At 41.3% G+C, this 21,572-nt stretch overlaps 1 protein-coding gene and 1 long non-coding RNA gene across 2 annotated transcripts in view; one reads left to right on the top strand and one right to left on the bottom strand.

Moving 5' to 3' along the window:
* RSPO2 (R-spondin 2) overlaps positions 1 to 21,572 on the bottom strand; it is a 102,111-nt gene that overhangs the window by 6,620 nt on the left and 73,919 nt on the right. The window lies entirely within an intron of this gene.
* On the top strand, positions 3,969 to 21,424 carry LOC140905858 (uncharacterized). Its single transcript, XR_012156966.1, has 3 exons — positions 3,969 to 4,118; positions 12,989 to 13,266; positions 21,323 to 21,424. It is a non-coding gene; the product is annotated as an uncharacterized lncRNA (long non-coding RNA).

Below are 21,572 nucleotides of genomic sequence, written 5' to 3'. Positions count from 1 at the left end.
ATATTTACATATTTAGAGGTTTCACATGTTGGCAGCTATGAGTATTAAGTTAAAACAACAGTGGCTGGGGCATGAGGCAGATCTTTCTAAATATATTCCTCCTGATCTTTCCCTCTCTCTCAATTCTGCTTTTGAGGGTTCAGTGCTTTTACATTTGTAAACTATTCCTATCATTCTGCCATGTTGCTGCAGTTCTAAATTGGACACTTGGGGCAGTATTTCCTTTGTATGATGAGCAAGAAGTGGTTATCCCATTCAAATCATGTCGTTTGAGTGTCGTATCAACTACAATCAGCTATCAACAACAACGTAAAAGCAATAGGGGAAGGGGAGAAGTTGGAGATTCACAGATTCCACAGCTAGAAGGGACAAACTGTGATCATCTAGTCAGACTTCCTGTATAACACAGGCCATAGAACTTCCCCAAAATAATTCTAGAGCATATCTTTTAGAAAATCATCCACTCTTGATTTTAAAATGTCCAGTAATGGAGAATCAACCATCACTCTTGGTAATTTATTCCAATGGTTAAATACTCTGACTGTGAAAAATTTACACCTTATTTCAGTCTGAATTTGTCTAGCTTCAATCTGCAGCCATTGGATCATGTTATACCTTTCTCTGCTAGACTGAAAAGCCCATTGTTGAATATTTATTCCCTATGTAGGTACTTATAGACTATAATCAAGTCACCCCTTAGCCCTCTCTTTGTTAATCTAAATGGACTGGGCTCCTTTAGTCTCTCACTATAAGGCATGTTTCCTAATTCTTTAATCATTCTCATGGCTCTTTTGAATCCTCTCCAGTTTATCAACTTCCTTCTTTAATTGTGCATACCAGAACTGGACACAATATTCCAGCAGCGGTTGCACCTGTACCAAATACAGAGGTAAAATAGCCTCTGTACTTCTAACTCAAGATTTATGCTGTTTATGCATCCAAAAATCACATTAGCCCTTTTGGCCACAGAATAACTAGAGAGATCAGAAATTGAGAGAAACATGCCAAGAGAACATTTTTGAAGAGGCAGGATTGGCATGGTAGCTCCTAAAACTTGGCACTATCATGCCTAAAAGCTTGGATGCTTGGACATTTACATTTGATTTACAGTTTGCATCCTCTAGACATTATAAACATTCACTTAAAAAAAGGCCAGAGATAATGGAGAAAAGTCAAGCAAGCCAAATAGTCAAATTGACCACAGATAGAAAGAAAAAGAAAAGCTGATGTGTAAATCTTATTGCTATCCAAAGGCAATTCATTTCCTGGTACTCTCAGCAGGGTTAAGAAGTTGCAGGAATTAGTGGCAACTTTCCATGTCCTGGTGTAGATTTAGGGATATAGCCGGGTGTCAGGAGCTGTAATTCCACAGTGAGTCATTTGAGCGCTGGCCAGCACTCACAATGCTCTGCTGTGTTACGAAACTTACAGCAGCACCCTAGTCTAGGTGCTATCACCACCCGAATGCTCAATACACAAAACCAGGCTGTAGAGAGAATGCAAGATGGTTACCAAAAAGGAACTAGGCAAACTTTTCAATTATTTCATATTCATATTGCAGCAGTGACTGGAGGACCCACCAGTATAAGAGCTCTGCTGTACTGGGTGCTATACAAACACATACAAAGATAAATCCTGGGTGCTAAATTGCATTAACACACTGCCAGTGCAATGCAGTGGTGGCAAGTTCCACCAAAAGGAGTATCACAAACACATGAAGATTGAAAGATAAGAATTCCCACTGACATGAGGGTGACCAATCTCACAAGCACCCTTTTCAAAGGATATTTTGAAGTGGCTGCCAACAGGGCTGTTCAAAAACCTTGGTGAGCAACCAGGATAAATACAGACAAAAGCTGTTAGCTACAGTACCCGCATGGGTGGATGAATCCACAAATGACTGCAACTGAATGAAAAAAATCTCTGAGTGGGAGCTAGGGAAGGTGGAGACTGAGACCAGATGGGTAAGGAGACTGGACCTGGGAATCAGAGTGGGGGAAGCTTGGGATGGATTGGACAAGGTGACCGGAACTGGGAGCCAATGGAGGAGGAGAGGCTGGAACTTGGGAAGGAGACTGAGAACCAGTGATTAAAATGAGTGGAGGGACTGGGAGCCAGTTGGCTGGGAAGGGAGACACTGAAATTGGATGACAATCTGAGAAAAAAGGACTCAGACTGGGGAGACAAGGAAATTGGGACTAGGAACCTATGAGAGGATAGGGAGACAGATTTGAGAAAGAGCTGGGAGACAGAGGGTTTTTTTTTTCCATAGATATTTAGGTCAGAAGGGACCATTATGATCATCTAGTCTGACCTCCTGCACAACGCAGGCCACAGAATTTCACCCACCACTCCTGCGAAAAACCTAAATGGGTGTACTGGGGGAAGGAGGGAGGGGGATGAGAATGAGATTGGATGAGGAGCTCAGAGAAGGACTCTAAGATCCAGTATGTATGTGGCAGAGAGACAGATCAGATGAGGAGCTGGCAGGGGGAATAGGGACTGGCTGGGAAAGAGAACTAGGATGAGAAACCTGAGGAGTGGAGACTGGGTAGGCAAGGAGAATGGAGCTGGCATAGGAACAGATCAGAGGGGATTGGGGGAAATGGACATAACAGTCTGCACCTGCTAGAGAACACTCCCTTCAGAGCCTGGAATGGATCCCAAGATTTCTGAGTCTCACCATTCTGATGCTGACACAAAGTATCTGTAAAACCCTCTGGCAAAGTATGTGTCTGATCCCCCTCCAGTGATGGTTCACACATGATGACAACCGACTACTGCTATCAGGTACTCCATTAGCTGAAGTGGCAGATGTCTGTGTGGTGGATCTAAAGGTTCCAACCCTGCTGATAATCCATGTGAGTGTCAATATGAAACTGTATGATGGATTTTTTTGGTTGGTTTAAATAACTAAAAAATTACACCAAGATCTCCCTCACACCCACAAAAAAGATGGGAGGATTCCAGACCTGGAAGTCTACACAGCAATGAAACAGTCCCACAGCTTGAGCTCTGAGAGCCCTAGTCAGCTGGCACAGGCCAGCTGCGGGGTTTTCTCTACTGTGTAGATATACCCTTAGGGACTCATTGCATGACTTGGCCAAATGACTACATTTTACTTATGAAAAAGTATGATATATAAATATTATATAAATATAAAGTATAATAACGGTATAGTGAACAGGTACACTGACAGACTTAATCATATATCTGTTAATACTCTGAGCTACTATCTCTCATTCTAGCTAAGGTGTTTATATAGCCCAGGTCACAGCTACTCTGATTAAAGGTGATATAGAAGAACAAAGAATTATCAGGTGAAAGAAATATTCCAGCTGTTCCAAATTTCTGCATGCCAGCCCTATGGACTGGGTAAAGGATTCTTTTTACTTTGAGCCACATCCAGTAAAAAATAAAATATTCATTTTTTTATCTAAGGGGAAAAGGGAAGAAGTAAACTGAAGACAGACTTTTGCCATTTCCTGCTCCTCTCAAAGTAGGCGTCCACTTTCCTTTTGGCCCATGAAAACCTATATAGAAAGAACCATCTACATGAAACTGGAAGCAAGACCTATAAAAATCTATCACTGAAACTTCCCTTCTGGCTGACACTGAAAAATCTTCAGGAGGATGTCTGTTTAGGGAATATTGAGTCCTACAGAAATAATATAGTTTACAAGAAGCAAAAACAAAAAACATCAAACAAAAGATATCTCAGTGGATTTTCTCTTGTTGAGTTTACAGCAAGATAAGGAAACCAAAGCTGTACAAAGTTCACTGACAATAAGAGTTTTGGTAGGGAGAGCTTAAGGGAAACTTTATACACAATGTGTTTTGCAGCATGCACAGTAGAGGGCAATGGCGATACTAATTGCAGGCTTGCCTCCCCTTCCAGTTAATAATTTACTTTCACTCTTCCAAACAAGAATATTAATTTTCTTTGCAGAAGCAGCCACTTACTCTGCCTTGAATATAAGCCAACTGACTCATTTTACAAAATAAGATAAAAAATAAGGACCTCACACAAAGAGGATAATGGAAGAAGCAGAAAGAAGGGGGAGAGAGTTTGTCAGCTGTAAAGTGCTACAAAACTTCTCAGAAAAATCACAGTCAAGGTAGGTGTTTAACTGAGAAGCAAGATAATCTGAGAAATGCTGAGCCTGATTCTCCTTTCCCTGATGGTGGTGTAAAATCAGGAGTAACTCCATTGCAGTTAATATAGGTGTCTGTTGCAGGTTCAATCAGAATTAAACTTCCTGTATTATGGATATCATGTGCTAGGTGCTGAGGGCTCAACCTGATCCTGCAAGGTGCTGGTCACACTCAGCTCACTTAGTGAGGGCACTCAGAACAATGTAAGATCAGGCCCTCCATAGGTAGAGCTAGGCAAGACATTTGTAATGTGAAGTTTTTTTTCCTTTTTAAATTTGTCTGTTTTTGAGTTTGGGGTGATCTAATAACACTTCTCAATGTTAGTTTTTGTAACGTATTTGTCACTGTCTGAAAGGGTTATTTTTTAAATTAAAAAAATCCACTTTTGCTTAAAAAAATTCCACACTTGTGAATACTTAAAAGCTGGGAGGAGGAAATGATGCTGCCCCTAAAGCCATATGGTCTAGAGGATTAAGCACTAAGAACCAGGATGTCCAGAATTCTACTAACAAGCCTTAATACTGCCACTTCATACAGCACTTTACAACATTTGTCAAATCAGTATCCACAATTTACAGGTGTTTTCAGAATTCAAGTAACATGCCCGGTGTTACACAGCAAGTCAGAACCAGGTCTGGAATCCAAGTCTCCAGTGATCAGATCTAGGTCTAATCCACTAAAATACAATGCCTCCCAATGCAAGTCATATAGGCCTCTACAAACATTCATTCACATGTTTACATTTATTCATATGAGAAATTCCACTTAAGTCAATTGGGACTACTCTTAAAGTAAAACATTTGCAGGGTTGGGGCCCTAGACAAAATTCTCTAGTTTGGGTGCATAGAGATAGGCGCCTAACAAAATGTTCTGATTTTTAAAAGAACAGTAGGCTCTACCGATCTGAAAATCAGGACACTTTTCTTTAGGTGCTCACAGGTGGATTTATGTGCCCAGTTTAGGTAACTCCAATGCACAACTTTGGCCTTAGCTCCTGTGTCTGTTTCCCCACAAACTGATGATCAAATTGACACCTAAGAAATTACATATGAATGTTGTTATGTAACAAAATGGTTCAGTGCTAAAATGAAAGTTTTACAGGATGTGAGACAGAGCTGTTGAACCATGAGGGGTCTGCTGTTGCATCTACCGTTATGTATCTATTAAGATACTTACAAGCAGCTAAATGAGGGGGCTGATCACAATAGTTCCCCAACACAAAAAGAATAATCACTTTAACAACAATTTGTATTGACCATTCAGTTTCAGAGGGGAGATCATGGAAACCAAGACAACAATTTACAATAGTCAAAAGTCAATTTCCTATCATTAAGCCTCTAAATAATACAAGTATAAAAACAAATTTGAAAGTACTGTAATTAACAATATGTTCATGCACAGATTATAACTATGTCTATATACACATTACCTATGCTTAGAGTTCATGGCTTTATTTGATAATGTACTGAAGTTTGGTTGTGAACTTCCCCAAAACTGGAGTGGACTCTGATCTGATGTTCTGACTTAGAATTCTGCTTAGTATTTCAAAACATGTTCTCCACTTCTCTTCCATCTCCCCTTCTCCTTACCTATTTTACTGACATTACTTTTCATTTCTTTATAAATTGCAAAGAAAAACAATTTTTCTATTAAGATACCAATGATTTGTGGCACCTGCAAGATTTAATTCTGGCACTAGAAATTGGATTATGTTCCATTAAGGGCCTCACATACACATTATGTTGGGAAGGTACTATTTTGCAGCCAATTTTTATTTTCCAAAGTACTATTTAGTTGCAAATTTTTAAAATTCCTTTTAAGAGCTTTAATCAAGAACACAATAAACACACTTGCTTTATTCCCACAACTTTACTATTGAAACAGCAGAAATGTTCAGGGATCAATTCAGCCACGCTTACAGTGACTAGCACCTTAATACACAAGTAATGCCATTAAAATTCAGTGTGAGTCAGGGTGGCAGAATCAAGTCCTTGGAAACAAAAACAAAGTATTATCCATCAGGAATGCTGCTGTTGTAACAATGGTACACGTAATATTTACCAATTATCTAATGTTGAAGGCCACTTCTTTAGCTCAGCTAGGAGTTAAATTATTATTAACTTCATCAAGAATATTGGTGCACAGCATCACCCAGTCTTTTTTAAATTGTTCATATAGGTGAGATGGATCGTATCTGAGGATGCACAAATTTATCTTTCAGTAATGTCAGATGAAACACATTAAAGATTTTTTCCTGGTTAAAATGTCACTGATGGATATAATGAACTTCCAGTCAGAATATTAGTCTATCAGCACCCATATATCTGTACAGATTCTCTCCCCTCAAATTTTCCCTGTGCCTAATAAAATTTAAAACACACCTCTTTATACCATCTTTTATCCATTTATTGAGACCCAAGCTCCTCCCATCTAGTTGACCCTGCTCATGAAACTAGCAGCTTTTCAGAGAAAGCTAGTATAGGAGCTCGAGGGCTAAGCTTTTTATCCTAGTAATCTAAATTTAGTTTCCAGGATCTCTCTCCTACCCATCTCTAGGTTATTGGTATCCACATATGCTACAGCCACCAGCTCATCCCCAGAACTTATTAGAAGTTTGTATAGATATTGCGTGGGATTTGCCACCTTCATACATTGTAGGTAGGTCATCAGATACGCACCTATTGACATCTCTAATAATCAAATCCTCTAAGAAATAGAGATGATGATGGGTAGTCTGGGACCCCCAGGACAGAGAGCACCATGAGGAATTCTACACAGCGGTAGAGGTAACAAATCTACTACTCAGCATGGCAGTCGCAGATAATGTCTGTTAGGCCTCAAATGAAGAAAAGCAACAGAGAACTTCAGGGGTCATACCTACACCTGGCTGCTCAGCTCATTCCACAAGGACCTCAAGTGTGCTCAACAGACAGGTTGTAATAAAGAAAAGAGACAATCCGCAGCAAGGCCTATGTACTAAGGAGAGTGGATAGAACACTCTACAATGGCCAAAAAGGCAGCAGCATGGCATGCTTTCTTCCTGGAGCTCCAACAAAGGGCTTGGCTACAAGGTTGGTGGGATTCTAAAGACAAAACAAGTGAGACACCATGGATGATGATACTAATGACACAGCTTCAAGTGATATTTCACAGATTATTGAAGACTTCCAGGATGCCAGAAGCGAAATGGAGAAGAGGAATGTCTGGGTCTTCAATTTGCAAATCCTTTATGTCACCTGAGCAAGGGAAGAGAGCTGACAGAAAGTAGCAAAGGAGAATGGTTAGTTAGGTTGATGTAAAATAGAGAGGTTTGGTTCTGTGTAACATTGGACCACCTTCTTCTACAGGAGATGGGGCTGTACAGTGTAGATGGCATCTATGTCAAAAGCAAGAGATTTTCGAGATGACCAACTAGTTAATCTAGTTAGAAAGACATTAAACTAACAACAAAGGGGGAAGATGTTAAGGGGGCAAACACAGAAATATAACTCACACTCAAGGTGTTATGAATATAATGAATCAAAGAATCATAAAACATGAAGAGAAAAGTTAATTGCCTATTTACCAGTGCTTGGAGCTTGGGTAATAAACAGAAGGAATCAGAAGAGCTCATGTATGAGTAAAAATGACATAGTTGGTTTTATTGAAAACTGGTGAGTGGATTCATACAACTCGAATGTTAAATCACTGGTTACAAAATATGTCTGAAGAACAGAGTTGGCACAATTTGACTGGCTGGCACACTAAATCAAAGATACCATTATCTGTTTTAGTCTCATTGGCAATTCAGAAGCACAAGACCTGAAATATTTAAAGATCAAACTTCTAACTGATCAATCACATGACAGGGTATTGATCCAGGATAATAAGGATGTTACTGACTATGACATCAGATTAGAAAACAGGATGAGCTGCTCCTTAAGCATCTGTCTATAATGTAAAAAAAAAAAAAAATTCCATGGGTTTTCCAGCCTGGAGGACATATGCTGGGGGTCTCCTGCTGCCAGTAGTAAAATGCCTTTGGAGTTTCTACAAAACTAGAAAGTCTTCTAACACCAAAATATTGCACACAATACAGAGTATTTGAATATTTTACAAAAAGAAAAGGAGGACTTATGGCACCTTAGAGACTAACAAATTTATCTGAGCATAAGCTTTTGTGACTACAGCTCACGAAAGCTTATGGTCAAATAAATTTGTTAGTCTCTAAGGTGCCACAAGTCCTCCTTTTCTTTTTGCGGATACAGACTAACACGGCTGCTACTCTAAAACCTGAATATTTTACCTCATTCTGACAATAATGATTAGTGAACACCCAGGTGATAAATTATCTGGGGCCGCTGTCAGCTTGGATTTAAAGGATAAGATGATAACTCAAAAATTAGATGCTATATGGCTTTGTTGTCCAGTGTATTAGCAGAGCTCTCTCTCTCCGACTTACAAGTGAGGTACTTCACTTGGACAAACTTCTTTGAGGGAGCTATGAGCTACTATATGGCTGGCCATATTGGTACTCATGGCATTCCATATTCTGACTAGTGCTGTTATACTTGCTTCTAATCACATCACTAAAATTATAGAAATGTATACACTCTCTGTCCCACTCAGAAGCTGGAATACAACATTTCTGTCCCTACAGCTTTCTCTTTTTCTCTCCAGTGGCAAGTGTTGATTTTTCACTATTTCAAATTAAGCTAAAGATCACACGGACAGTTTAACAACAAACAAACAAAAAACCCCTACTGAAACGTATGCAGCATTTTATCTTGCCCAAACATTTGTTTGTGCACTCGTATAATCAATAATACTAGCACAGCTTTGGGAATAGCTTTGTTGTCTGCTGCAGTACAGCCAGCAAAGAGATCCATCCCAAAGAAATAATAATAATAAAGTATGGATACTGAGCTCTTTTCAAAACGCTCCACAGTGAGACATGGATCATTTAAACAGTCTGACTGTAAGACATACTATATCCCTGTATAACTAGTTTAAATTCAGTTAAGTTAGGAGCATATACTACTTGACTGTGTCCCATTAACTCTGTCTGGGCAAGCTTTACAGGCTCTGTTTTCTTGCCATGAAATACATGTAAACACAAAACACATGAGGGGGCATAAGGGAGGAGGAAGTGGGGGAGGGAGGAACTGTGGGGGACAGACGCTATTCTTGGCACCCTTCTCATGACATCTGGGGACAGTCAATGCTGACATGCGAACTCTGCTTTGCATCTTGGAGGGGGCATAGCGTGTGCCGTGAGCTAATGCCAGCACAGTTGTCCCATGATCCTGCTGACATATGTCCTGATCCAGCAAAGTCCTTAAGCATGTAAGAACATAAGAGCAGCCATACCGGGTCAGACCAAAGGTCCATCTAGCCCAGTAGCCTGTCTCAACAGTGGCCAATGCCAGGTGCCCCAGAGGGAATGAACAGACCAGGTAATCATCAAGTGATCCATCCCCTGTCCCCCATTGCCAACTTCTGGCAAACAGAGTATAGGGACACCATCCCTGCCCATCCTGATTAATAGCCATTGATGGACCTATCCTCCGTGAATTCATCGAGTTCTTTTTTGAGCCCTGTTAATGTCTTGGCATTCACAACATCCTCTGGCAAGGAGTTCCACAGGTTCACTCCACAGGTTCAGTTCCACAGGTTCCACAGGTGTAAAAAAAATCTTCCTTTTGTTTGTTTTAAACCTGCTGCCTATTAATTTCATTTGGTGGCCTTTGGTTCTTGTGTTATGAGAAGGAGTAAATAACACTTCCTTATTTACTTTCTCCGCACCAGTCATGATTTAATAGACCTCTATCATATTCCCCTTTAGTCATCTCTTTTTCAAGCTGAATGGTCACTCACATGCTTAAAACTGTGCAAATGCTTACGTGCTTTACTGGATCATGAAAGCCCCATTATTGCCTCAGATCTTTGTGTGGAGGGGAACCTTCTATGTGTGGAAGAGGGGCTGTTAGTTGCCTCGGTGATGCTATCTCTCCACCCTACACACATACACTGTGGAGAGGTACAGGGGAAGGAGTGACTGGGCAGGGGGGGTGAGTTCCAGTACCACAGAGAATTGTTTAAAAAACTAATTCTCCTAACCCAAAACACATTGCTTCACTAAAATCTGAATATCAGAGAGAGAAGGTGGGTGAGGAAATATCTTTTATTAGGTCAACCTCTGTTGGTGAGAGAGATAAGCTTTTGAGCTACACAGAGCTTTTCTTCAGGACCTGAAAAGCTTCTCTCTCTCACCAACAGAAGTTGGTCCAATAAAAGATATTACTTCACCCATCTTTTCTCTCTGATATCCTAGGACCAAACACAGCTACAACAACACTGCATAAAAGCTGAATCAATACATGACTCCATTTCAGTGTGTATTAAAACATCACATAACTTCTGTTTTAAACAACACAGAGGTACATTTTATGGTTAACATATTGGACAGTGACTGATGTTGCACTACAGATTAGGCTAGAACAGGAAAAGGAAAAGAGTTTGTATAGCCAGCAGCTATTTTGCTTTACTTTAAAAAGAAGTAGCATTAAGCCTATTTGTATTTTCATATGCCCTGAGCCTAGAGCTTTGCTGTACTTCTGGCCCTCAGTCCATGAGTGCATCTGGCACTGAGACTATGTCTGTGGAGGCCACTTCAACGTCTGGCCCATTCAACTTTAAAAACATTAATCATCATGTTAAAACATTTGTCATAACTCTAAAACTACTAAACCAATTTTCTTCAAACTTGCTTATGGATTTTTGTATTTAATATTTGAACAATATTTGGTTGAGCTGTTTGCATAGAAAAAACACCCTACAATCTGTTTCTTGTATGGTCAAATCTCAATGATGAAAATAATTATTGTTAGCTAATGTTGAATTCACCAGTTGGCACCTAGGACTTGATTCTGTGCCCACTGAAGTCAATGGTAAAGCTCCTGTTGACTTCAGTGGGACTGGATCAGGGACTTGCTATAGGTAGGATTTAACTACCTCTAAAACTTGTGTCCATTTGTCATAGTCAACATCAAGGTCTGTAACAGGGCAGTCTTTCCTAGTGGGCAGAGCTGGGTGTGGCATCAGGGTCAGAGTTCAGAGGTAATGCCGTAAGTCAAGCCAGAGTCAGAAATCAAATCAAGGGACAAGAGTAGGGGCAGAGTCAGAAGTCACACTAACTATTAAGGCAAACAGAGTCAGAAATCACTCCAAGCGTCAAGCCACAGTCAGCAACTTGGTTCAGGGTAAGAAAGCTAAAACCAGGAACAAGGCATGGTAATGTGAGTGGGACAATATGTGGTCCTGGGAAAAGGGAGCAAGGTGAAGCAGCAGGAATCAGGCAAGGAGGAAGAGACTTGGACTCCATGGTTTAGGCCTAACAACTAGTTGCTAAGACAAAGGGTAGGCCAGGAACAGGAATCTTTATACTTGGTGGTGTCCAGCCACAGTCTGCTGCTAGCCATCTGACCCCACTGAATCTGCTGGTGTAACCTCCAGTGGTGGGGTATTAGCTGCAGTTCCCTCTTCTGCACTTGCGGCACTGACAGTAGGGCTCTTACTTAGTAACCCCATGGGCCTACATTTGAGGCCCACAATAACTGACCATCAAATAGGGCAGACTGTAGAACCAGCTCTGTTTTGTTTTTTGTTTTTTTTTTCTTAAAGGTGTTAAACCCTGTGTACACTAGAGTTATAATCCTGGTTCCATTTAAGTCAAGGGGAGTTTTGCCTAGGATTTCACCCTAGCTGTAGTGGCCCTAAAAATATGTTAGCTAATAGGTTTTAATTGACATGTTTTAGCATATTTTAAAACACCACCTATTTTCCTAATTTACACACGAACAACAAAAGCAACATGAACATCTGTAAAAAGAAAAGGAGTACTTGTGGCACCTTAGAGACTAACCAATTTATTTGAGCATAAGCTTTCGTGAGCTACAGCTCACTTCATCGGATGCATTCAGAGGAAAATACAGTGAGGAGATTTATGCATCCGATGAAGTGAGCTGTAGCTCACGAAAGCTTATGCTCAAATAAATTGGTTAGTCTCTAAAGTGCCACAAGTCTTCCTTTTCTTTTTGTGAATACAGACTAACACGGCTGCTAAATGAACATCTGTGTGCAACATTTTTTGCTGCAACATAGGGTAACAGAAACTGAAAAGAAGAAATATCAGACGTAACTTTGGCAGATTTTTACAGAACTTGATAACGTGAGCCACATTTGAAAGAAATCAATTGACTAGTTATAAGGTTATAACCATTTAAAGTAAGAAGTCCCATGTATGTGTAGTAAAATTGTGCTGTACTTTCTTTTAATTATTGTAGAGTCTCAATGAATTCTAATCTGTATATAGTAGTAATATTTGAAATAATATCTTAATGAAGGGATCCTATTTTTATAAGTAATTATTAATTAATTTTCATAAAGAAACAAGCAATAAAAAAAATATTAAAAGGTAAACGACTTACAACTAGTATATGTTACCAAATACCACACATTTCACAGGATAGCCAATAAAAACATGCAATTATGCTACTTTACAACTTGTCAAAGCAGCAAGACTAAACAATACAAAATCAGATAATATTACACAGATATAACATGTTAGGGTTGGGGTAACAATAAAAAACATAAGCAAAAAAGGGAAGGAGGGGACCGGGGTCGGGGGGGAGTGGGAAGGAAAAAGCAGAGAGGTCAGGTGGGATGAAAGTCTGGCATTATTTGAGCTATCTCAACATTTTTTATCCAAATATATCAAGAAATTAAATAAAATTTATTTGAATTCATACCATTGCTCTCTACATCAATGAAGCTATTCTTTCTTTCTCTGCAGACTCAGACAGGTCCAGATACCACTGCTCTACTCTGGGTGTATGCCTACTCCAACAGTTTAGGGAGAGCCAGCAAAGGAGTCAGATGCTGCTGTCCCCTGAACTAGTGACTGCGCTGTATCAAACCCTGCCTTTGGAGGAACACCTGAAGGAGCTGCCACCTGGCAAGCATCTGGAGAAGCTGTCCCACGGCAAATACCCCGAAGGGCTGTTGGAGCTGCCGGCTGCCAGGTACCCCAAAGAGCCCAAGGGCCCGTGAGCGACAAAGCCCTATGACCAGGTAGGCGTATGAAGTAGCCCAGGGAAACCAGACATTAGTCCAGTTGCGCTTGCTGAAGCCACGGTCAGTGTGTTTTGGCAGGATCCCCGCTGACCCAGTGGTGGGATTCCCCAACACGGTTAAGACCCTGGGCTGGGAACCAGTGGAATAAGTTGGGCCTGGGTCCCCCTACCCCCTGCTGCCAACCCCACCACTGGAGTGACAGCCTACCCACCTTAAGCTGGACAGCCTGCATTCGTTTGCTGCTTGTCCCAGGGGACCGGGGCCACAGGCTGCCTCTGTTCTGCCCCACCCAGAGGACTTGAGCCTGATTGCTTAGTATTACTTGGCCCGGCCCAGAGGGCTGAGACTGGCTTTGTTTGCTTCTTACCCCAGCCAGAGGGTTGGCAATAGACTCCTTACTGATTTATAGTCCAAATCCCTTGTTGATCTGCCCTCAGCAGTTAGGTGGCATAGCAAGGCGGAGTAGCCTCCCTCTGACGCAGACAGGGAGGAACCACTCCAAGTCACTACAATCCTCAAAAATTAAAGTTTTTGTGGGTTTTGTGGTACATAACCTCAGATATAATTTTCAGCTGAGGTTTGGTTGCTGACGTCAAGCACTGTTTTCACTCTTGGGTTCACCCCCTTCCACTGCTGCCTGCCCGTTGGACATTCCCAAAGCTGATGCATCCGGGTTCTTTTTTCTTTATTACAGCACCAACAAACATAAGAGGACAAGACCCACATTTTGAAAAGACTCTGTGGTGTCAAATACCCTCTGAATAGAATCTTTTGCTGCATCAGAAGCATTTTAATTTTCCATAACATGCTCTACATTTGGGGCTCTTTTAACAGCTGTGGTAACTCCCCTTCCCATGCTTTCACAAGGAACTCCAGACCATAGAATCATAGAATATTAGGGTTGGAACAGACCTCAGGAGGCCATCTAGTCCAATCCCCTGCTCAAAGCAGGACCAACACCAATTAAATCATCCCAGCCAAGACTTTGTCAAGCCAGGCCTTAAAAACCTCTAAGAATGGAGATTCCACCACCTCCCTAGGTAACCCATTCCAGTGCTTCACCACCCTCCTAGTGAAATAGTGTTTCCCAATATCCAACCTAGACTTCCCCCACTGCAACTTGAGACCATTGCTTCTTGTTCTGTCATCTGTCACCACTGAGAACAGCCTAGCTCCATCCTCTTTGGAACCCCCCTTCAGGTAGTTGAAGGCTGCTGTCAAATCCCCCCTCACTCTTCTCTTCTGCAGACTAAATAACCCTAATTCCCTCAGCCTCTCCTCGTAAGTCATGTGCCCCAGCCCCCTAATCATTTTTGTTGCCCTCTGCTGGACTCTCTCCAATTTGTGTACATCCCTTCTATAGTGGGGGGACCAAAACTGGACTCAATACTCCAGGTGTGGCCTCACCAGTGCCGAATAGAGGGGAATAATCACTTCCCTCAATCTGCTGGCAATGCTCCTGCTAATACAGCTCAGTATACCATTGGCCTTCTTGGCAACAAGGGCACACTGCTGACTCATATCCCCAGCTTCTCGTCCACTGTAATCCCCAGGTCCTTTTCCGCAGAACTGCTGCTTAGCCAGTTGGTCCCCAGCCTGTAGAGGTGCATGGGATTCTTCCTTCCTAAGTGCAGAACTCTGCACTTGTCCTTATTGAACCTCATCAGATTTCTTTTGGCCCAATCGTCCAATTTGTCTAGGTCACTCTAGACCCTATCCCTGCCCTCTATCATATCTACCTCTCCCCCTAGCTTAGTGTCATCTGTGAACTTGCTGAGGGTGCAATCCATCCCATCATCCAGATCATTAATAAAGATGTTGAAGAAAATCGGCCCCAGGACTGACCCCTGGGGCACTCTGCTTGATACCGGCTGCCAACTAGACATCGAGCCGTTGATCACTATCCGTTGAGCCCGACAATCTAGCCAGCTTTCTATCTACCTTATAGTCCATTTATCCAATCCATACTTCTTTAACTTGCTGGTGAGAATACTGTGGGAAACCGTATCAAAAGCTTTGCTAATGTCAAGATATATCACATCCACCACTTTCCCCATATCCACAGAGCCAATTATCTCATCATAGAAGGCAATAAGGTTGGTCAGGCATGACTTGCTCTTGGTGAATCCATGTTGACTGTTCCTGATCACCTTCCTCTCCTCCAAGTGCTTCAAAATGGATTCCTTGAGGACCGGCTCCATGATTTTGCCGGGGACAGAAGTGAGGCTGACCGGTCTGTAGTTCTCCGGGTTCTCTTTTTTCCCTTTTTTAAATAAGGGCACTATATTTGCCTTTTTCCAATCGTACAGGACCTCCCCCGAAATGATCACCACGAATTTTCAAAGATAATGGCCAATGGAGCTCCTTTTCATTAATAACACGTACATAGTGGAAATGGGCCTGGGGAGTTTATGAAGCATTTCCAATGTTCCCAGTAATTCTGGGGCCTCTGACAGTCCTACGGTATTTGGACCAAACTGATCCATTAGCAAGTGTTTTACTTGTAAGCATTGACACTTGCTGAGGGTGACAGGCCAGACTGCTGCTTTTGTGTTAAGGGATCATATTTTAAGGCATAAGCGTGTTTCATAGAGTTATGTCTAAGCTTTCCAGCCTTAACTCTATAACGAATGCTTGATTTTTCAAACTTTATATTTGCACTAATACCTTTGAGTTCCTTGATCTGGCACTATTTGCCTTGTAATCAGCTGAAACCAGGTTGTCCTTATCTGAGGCTCATTGTACCCATATTATCTAAAATCTTTGGGTGTTTTCAAAGTTTGTTGATTAAACAATAAACACCTAATACACTGAAAACCAAATACTTTATGTGTATGTTATTAATATTGTAATATTGTACTACTATTGAAATAGTGGTAAAGACAAAAAATAATCTTTTGTAGATCTATTTTAAAAAGCTAGATCTGAATGAAATTTTAGTGTTTTTTGCACAGAATTGCTGGAAGAAGCCATTTTTCATATATATAGGTGTGACAGGGTGTATTGGCTCTGCATTGGGGAGGCAAGGGGTAAGAAGCCGCTTCCACTGGATGGAGCATTCAAAGGGAGCAGCTCAGCTCAGTGCGGGCTGACTGGGGAGAAAAGCAATTGGATGCAGCAGCCTCCTACTGAGAAGCCACTTGGACTCCAACCGCTCGGGGCTGAGCCTCATACCGAGCCACTGGGAGCCCTTTGACTGTGGGAACTGAGGGTGACAATTTGCTATCACCAGGGGAAGGGAGTCTGGAGACGAACTTGGGAGGAAGCCAGGAGGGATCACAAGACAGAGCTGTGATGCCAACAGAAGTACTGAAACAAGGTCAGGAAGATACCCAGGGAACACGAATAAGAGTAATAGACCCTAAACCACATATATGGACCACTGTTTTGAAAGGTCCTGGGTTGGAGCCCAGTGGAGTAGGGTGACTCCAAGTTTCATTACCCACCTTGCACTATAGCCAATAAGCAGGGTGGCCATTGACTTGCTATTGGGTGACACTATTGTGGACTGCAGCCACTAGGTAAAGGGGCCTTGGACTCTTGCCTTTGGGTGACGCTATCGTAGACTGCAGCCGGTAGGCAGAGTGGCCCCTGGGCTCTCACCCCTGGGTGACACTATTGTGTATCATAGCTGCTAGGCAAAGTGGCCCTGGACTCTTGCCATTAGGCGATACAGTCCAGAATATCACCACTAAGCGGTACTGCCGACCTGGGGCACACAGCCACCCCGCCCCCAACAATAGGCCAATATTAATTCAGAAGTAACTCAATTGATTTTGCCTATGCTTTTGCATGAAATAAACGTATGAGTGTGTTGAAACGCAGTGTGGATAATTTAGCCCAAAAGAAATTTTGTTTGGGTACATTGGGGGCCACTGACAAAAAAAGGTGGTAGAACAGAGTGAAACTCCACTTTATCTACAGCATGCATTAACTACATATTACTCTAATGTACTACCTGTATGTGCTGTAACAAATTGTACATTCGAAATGTTATAGATACAAAAACCTGTCTGATATTTGAGCTTACAGAACAAAGGTACAGAAACTAGACTTGTTATTCCCTTTATCCACAAAAACCTAGGTCTAGAATGTGAAGTGTGAAGGGCAAATAGTTTGTATTTCCAGAGAGGAGCTTCTACATTACAATGAACTAAGGCCTCACCTACACAGAAACTTTCACTGATTTTACTAAAGGTATTATTTTAAACTGATACAATTAAACTGGTACAAACCTCAGTGGAGAAAGTTACCAACATGAAGTAAAATAATATAAACCATTTGGAAACTCATTTAAGATGGTTCGCACAGGCATCTGCACCTCAGTTTTTAAACCAATTTTAGTTGTCTGTACTATTTGCATGTTTAGATCAGTCCTTAGAAGCAAGAATGATGTCATAGATATGTGACAAGAGACATAGTAAAAGTGCTTTTGATAGGGTTAGCATGACAGCATGAGGTATATAAACCAACATAACATGGTATCTAATAATAATTCCGTGGTGGACAAGTTTATTTTATTGTTTTCTAATTTCCCAATATAAATCCGTAAGAAATGTGGTACTTTCACCTCTAGCCCTGAACCAAACATTCAGTCTAAATTAAACAAGTGAAATGCTAAGACTTTTTCTGTATAAACATTTAAAAATATTTCTGAACTTATAACACTGAAAAGATTTCATGGAGATTTAAAAGACCAAGAAAAAAAATTAAATAAACAGGACACGCAGCTAAAAAGGCCACTTGCCATAAAAGGATCTTCCCCACTGGAAGTACAGATATACTTAAAAACCTGATGCAGACACGAAATTCAAAACTAGAAACACAGAGGAGGGTAATTATCAGTTTGTTATATCACTCAATCAAAAACCTAGTAATATCTTTATTCTTATAACAGTGAAACCTTAGGTTTTATACACAGATTCAGCATCTGCTATGCTTTGTATCACTGTTCCTAGGCCTTAAGAACCCAGATTAAAAAATTCCCTGGGGAACCTTCTTTAAACAATTACACACCTTTCCCTTCTCCTCCCCCGGATACAGTCACATTCTAATGAAGACAGCAGCCCCTGGCTTTGGGAGAGTTCTGGTGGACTTCTGTATTTCATGGTGACATCAGCATAAAACTGAAGAACAGTTAGAGTCTACAGCATCTATTAAGGTGAAGCACTGATACCAACCCAGTTTGCATGCCATAGTCCTGATACCAACAGTTAACAGGACACTCCATTCTGTGGGCCAGAGGCAATCTACAAGTAGATTTGCAGGCTCTGCAGTGAGGCCCTGGCACCTACAGAGCTTGAAGCAATGCCAGTTTACACCCGCAGAAAATCTAGCTCTGACACTGCTCTCCACAGTGGAACATCTGAAGGTGGGCAATGCCACTGCAGCTGCCTGATATGTGCTGGGACTAACACTAATCAAGCCGTACATGTTTATTTTACCATGAACACAGAAAGAAAACTAAATCTAGGAAAACGAGACGATCCCTCACAATGAAAACAAGCGGAGGTTGAATCAAAGCGGCCCAGGCATGTAGGGAAAATCATGCCGGTTTTATATATATACACATATAAAACAAAATCCTGTAGTTCTGGTGGCCAGCCAGAACACTGAATTGCCATATTTGGAGGGATGAAGGTAAACTGCCAGTTGAACTTGCTTAAAAGTCCTAGAGGAAAAAATGTACTACATAATGTTTGAGGTGATGTCACACAGGGCTAAGGAGAATAGATTTATAAGAGTAAGGCAGTGGCACTGACATTTCATGAATTAACACAGTGTCCACTGAGAGAACACTTTATTAATTACACCATCAAAAGTTATTGCTTGCTTGCCTAATTGGGTCTCATGGTTCTCGGCACAATCCCTCCTGTCCTGTATGTGGTTTTTCCACTATGGAATTTATTCATTCTGTAGGATCATCTACAGAAACAACTATACCTGCATTTTCCAATCTCAAAATCTCGTGTCAACTGCTACTGACATTCTCATGGAGAAGGTGCTAAAACTTACTATGGGACCTATAGTGGCTGCCACATTCGTCTTTTGTTCCATGGGAACAAAATGTATTAGATATATCTTTGTATTATTTCATTAGGTCTTAGCAGGTGCTATTTTGATATTGGTAATGTCAGTGGGGAACATGCCAGCTCCAATTTGATCAGTTAAAGATCTGAACCCAGGCACTTGTACATCTAAAAATGTTATGCTATATTTTATATTCTTGTTGCCTTTACATACTGGAGTGCATGTACTTTACACATCCACTGGGTCATATTCATAAGCATACAACTACTGCATACTGGAGTGAGAAGCTTGAGGGCTTTAACTTTTGTGGAGATTACATTCTCTTATGCACCATTATCCATTTCATCTTAACCTGGAGAGATTTCTTCCCAGTGTCTTTGAACACTTCGTCATGGACAATGGAACTGTTGCTACACTTGCCCTTGCATGGATGACTGCTTCTGCCAAAACAACCTCTGTCCTATAGCGTGGCCTCTCACTCACATGGTACACTTTGGGATGCTCATTGTTTGCATAAGGCCAATGGCATTTTGGGATGTATAAGTAGGGGCATAGCGAGCAGATCGAGGGACGTGATCGTTCCCCTCTATTCGACATTGGTGAGGCCTCATCTGGAGTACCGTGTCCAGTTTTGGGCCCCACACTACAAGAAGGATGTGGATAAATTGGAGAGAGTCCAGCGAAGGACAACAAAAATGATTATGGGTCTAGAACACATGACTTATGAGGAGAGGCTGAGGGAGCTGGGATTGTTTAGTCTGCAGAAGAGAAGAATGAGGGGGGATTTGATAGCTGCTTTCAACTACCTGAAAAGGGGTTCCAAAGAGGATGGCTCTAGACTGTTCTCAATGGTAGCAGATGACAGAACGAGGAGTAATGGTCTCAAGTTGCAGTGGGGGAGGTTTAGATTGGATATTAGGAAAAACTTTTTCACTATGAGGGTGGTGAAACACTGGAATGCATTACCTAGGGAGGTGGTAGAATCTCCTTCCTTAGAGGTTTTCAAGGTCAGGCTTGACAAAGCCCTGGCTGGGATGATTTAACTGGGAATTGGTCCTGCTTCGAGCAGGGGGTTGGACTAGATGACCTTCTGGGGTCCCTTCCAACCCTGATATTCTATGATTCTATGATTCTATGATTTCTCTTTCTTTTACTTTTGAAACATATCTACTCTTCAGCTGAATAGTCATCGGACTTGTGTATTATTCTCATGTTCTCCCTTTGGTTACTGGTTTGTAGTCTTCTTTGTGCATCAAATATTTTCTGTTTTGTGGTTGGCTGTCAGGTTGGTGAGGTTTTGCAACTCCGTATACTGCTTCCTTTTAGACATTGGCCAAAATGTTCAAACTACAGTTACGCCTCTGAATTTATATTTAGGTCCTAGTTTCAAAGGTAGCACGGTTCCTACTGACCACACACTGTTCCAATCAGAAATGGTGCCTTTGCATAAGCTCAAAAGCTGACTGTAGAAACATTAAACATAGCTTGCTCTGTAAGTTTAATTGAGTTCTAAGGGATGAGGCAGGCTTGAAAAAAAATCAGTTGAGTAGTTTTTTTATGACTCTGGTGGAAGCCATGGGTGCTCAGAACCTTTGAAATAAGATATGGACTTAGCAGTCTAAATTAGGTACCCAAATGTAAAAACACTGGCCATAGATTCTAGCTGAGTGTATGCCAGTTTGTGTGTTTGAGCAAAGTCGAATGCTTTATTTAAATCGAGCTCAGCTCTGTGATTATCAGCTACTTACAGACTTGTAATGAATTTGTACTAAACTCTAATCATTTCATCATGTTGGTAAATGCATAATTCTTATCCAGCATCTTTAATTTTATCAAAAGTGGTTTGTGCGTTCACTTGGACCTTCTTATCAAATTAATATTGTGTGACCGCTGGGTCAATTTTTGGGTGACATATTCAACAAATTAATTGTAGTATGCACTTGAGTCTTCTTTCTCTTCTGCTGAAATACTTTACCAAATATTATTAATGCCTCTTTCTTTTCTCTCCAATCTGGATTGGTAGATAACAGCATTTTCCCCTCATCATCTGTGGACTTCAGGAGACCCTTGAAAATGACCTCTATGTCCTGCATGAATTTCTTCCACTCCTCAGGAAGGTTCATATCTTCCCAGTTTTCATTCTGGGCAGCTAGATTCTAACTTACTCCTTACTACTAGCCAATTATTGTCTTAGGCTTTTGCTGCACTCACAGGTCTTTTATTTTACCTTGTGTATGCATACCTTGTAGGCAGTAGCTCTGTACCTAAGTAAT

The sequence above is a fragment of the Lepidochelys kempii genome, chromosome 2 (genome assembly GCF_965140265.1).
Source record: "Lepidochelys kempii isolate rLepKem1 chromosome 2, rLepKem1.hap2, whole genome shotgun sequence".
NCBI lineage: Eukaryota > Metazoa > Chordata > Testudines > Cheloniidae > Lepidochelys > Lepidochelys kempii.
The sequence above is the reverse complement of the archived record's forward strand: the minus strand, read 5'-3'. Positions and strand labels throughout refer to the sequence as shown.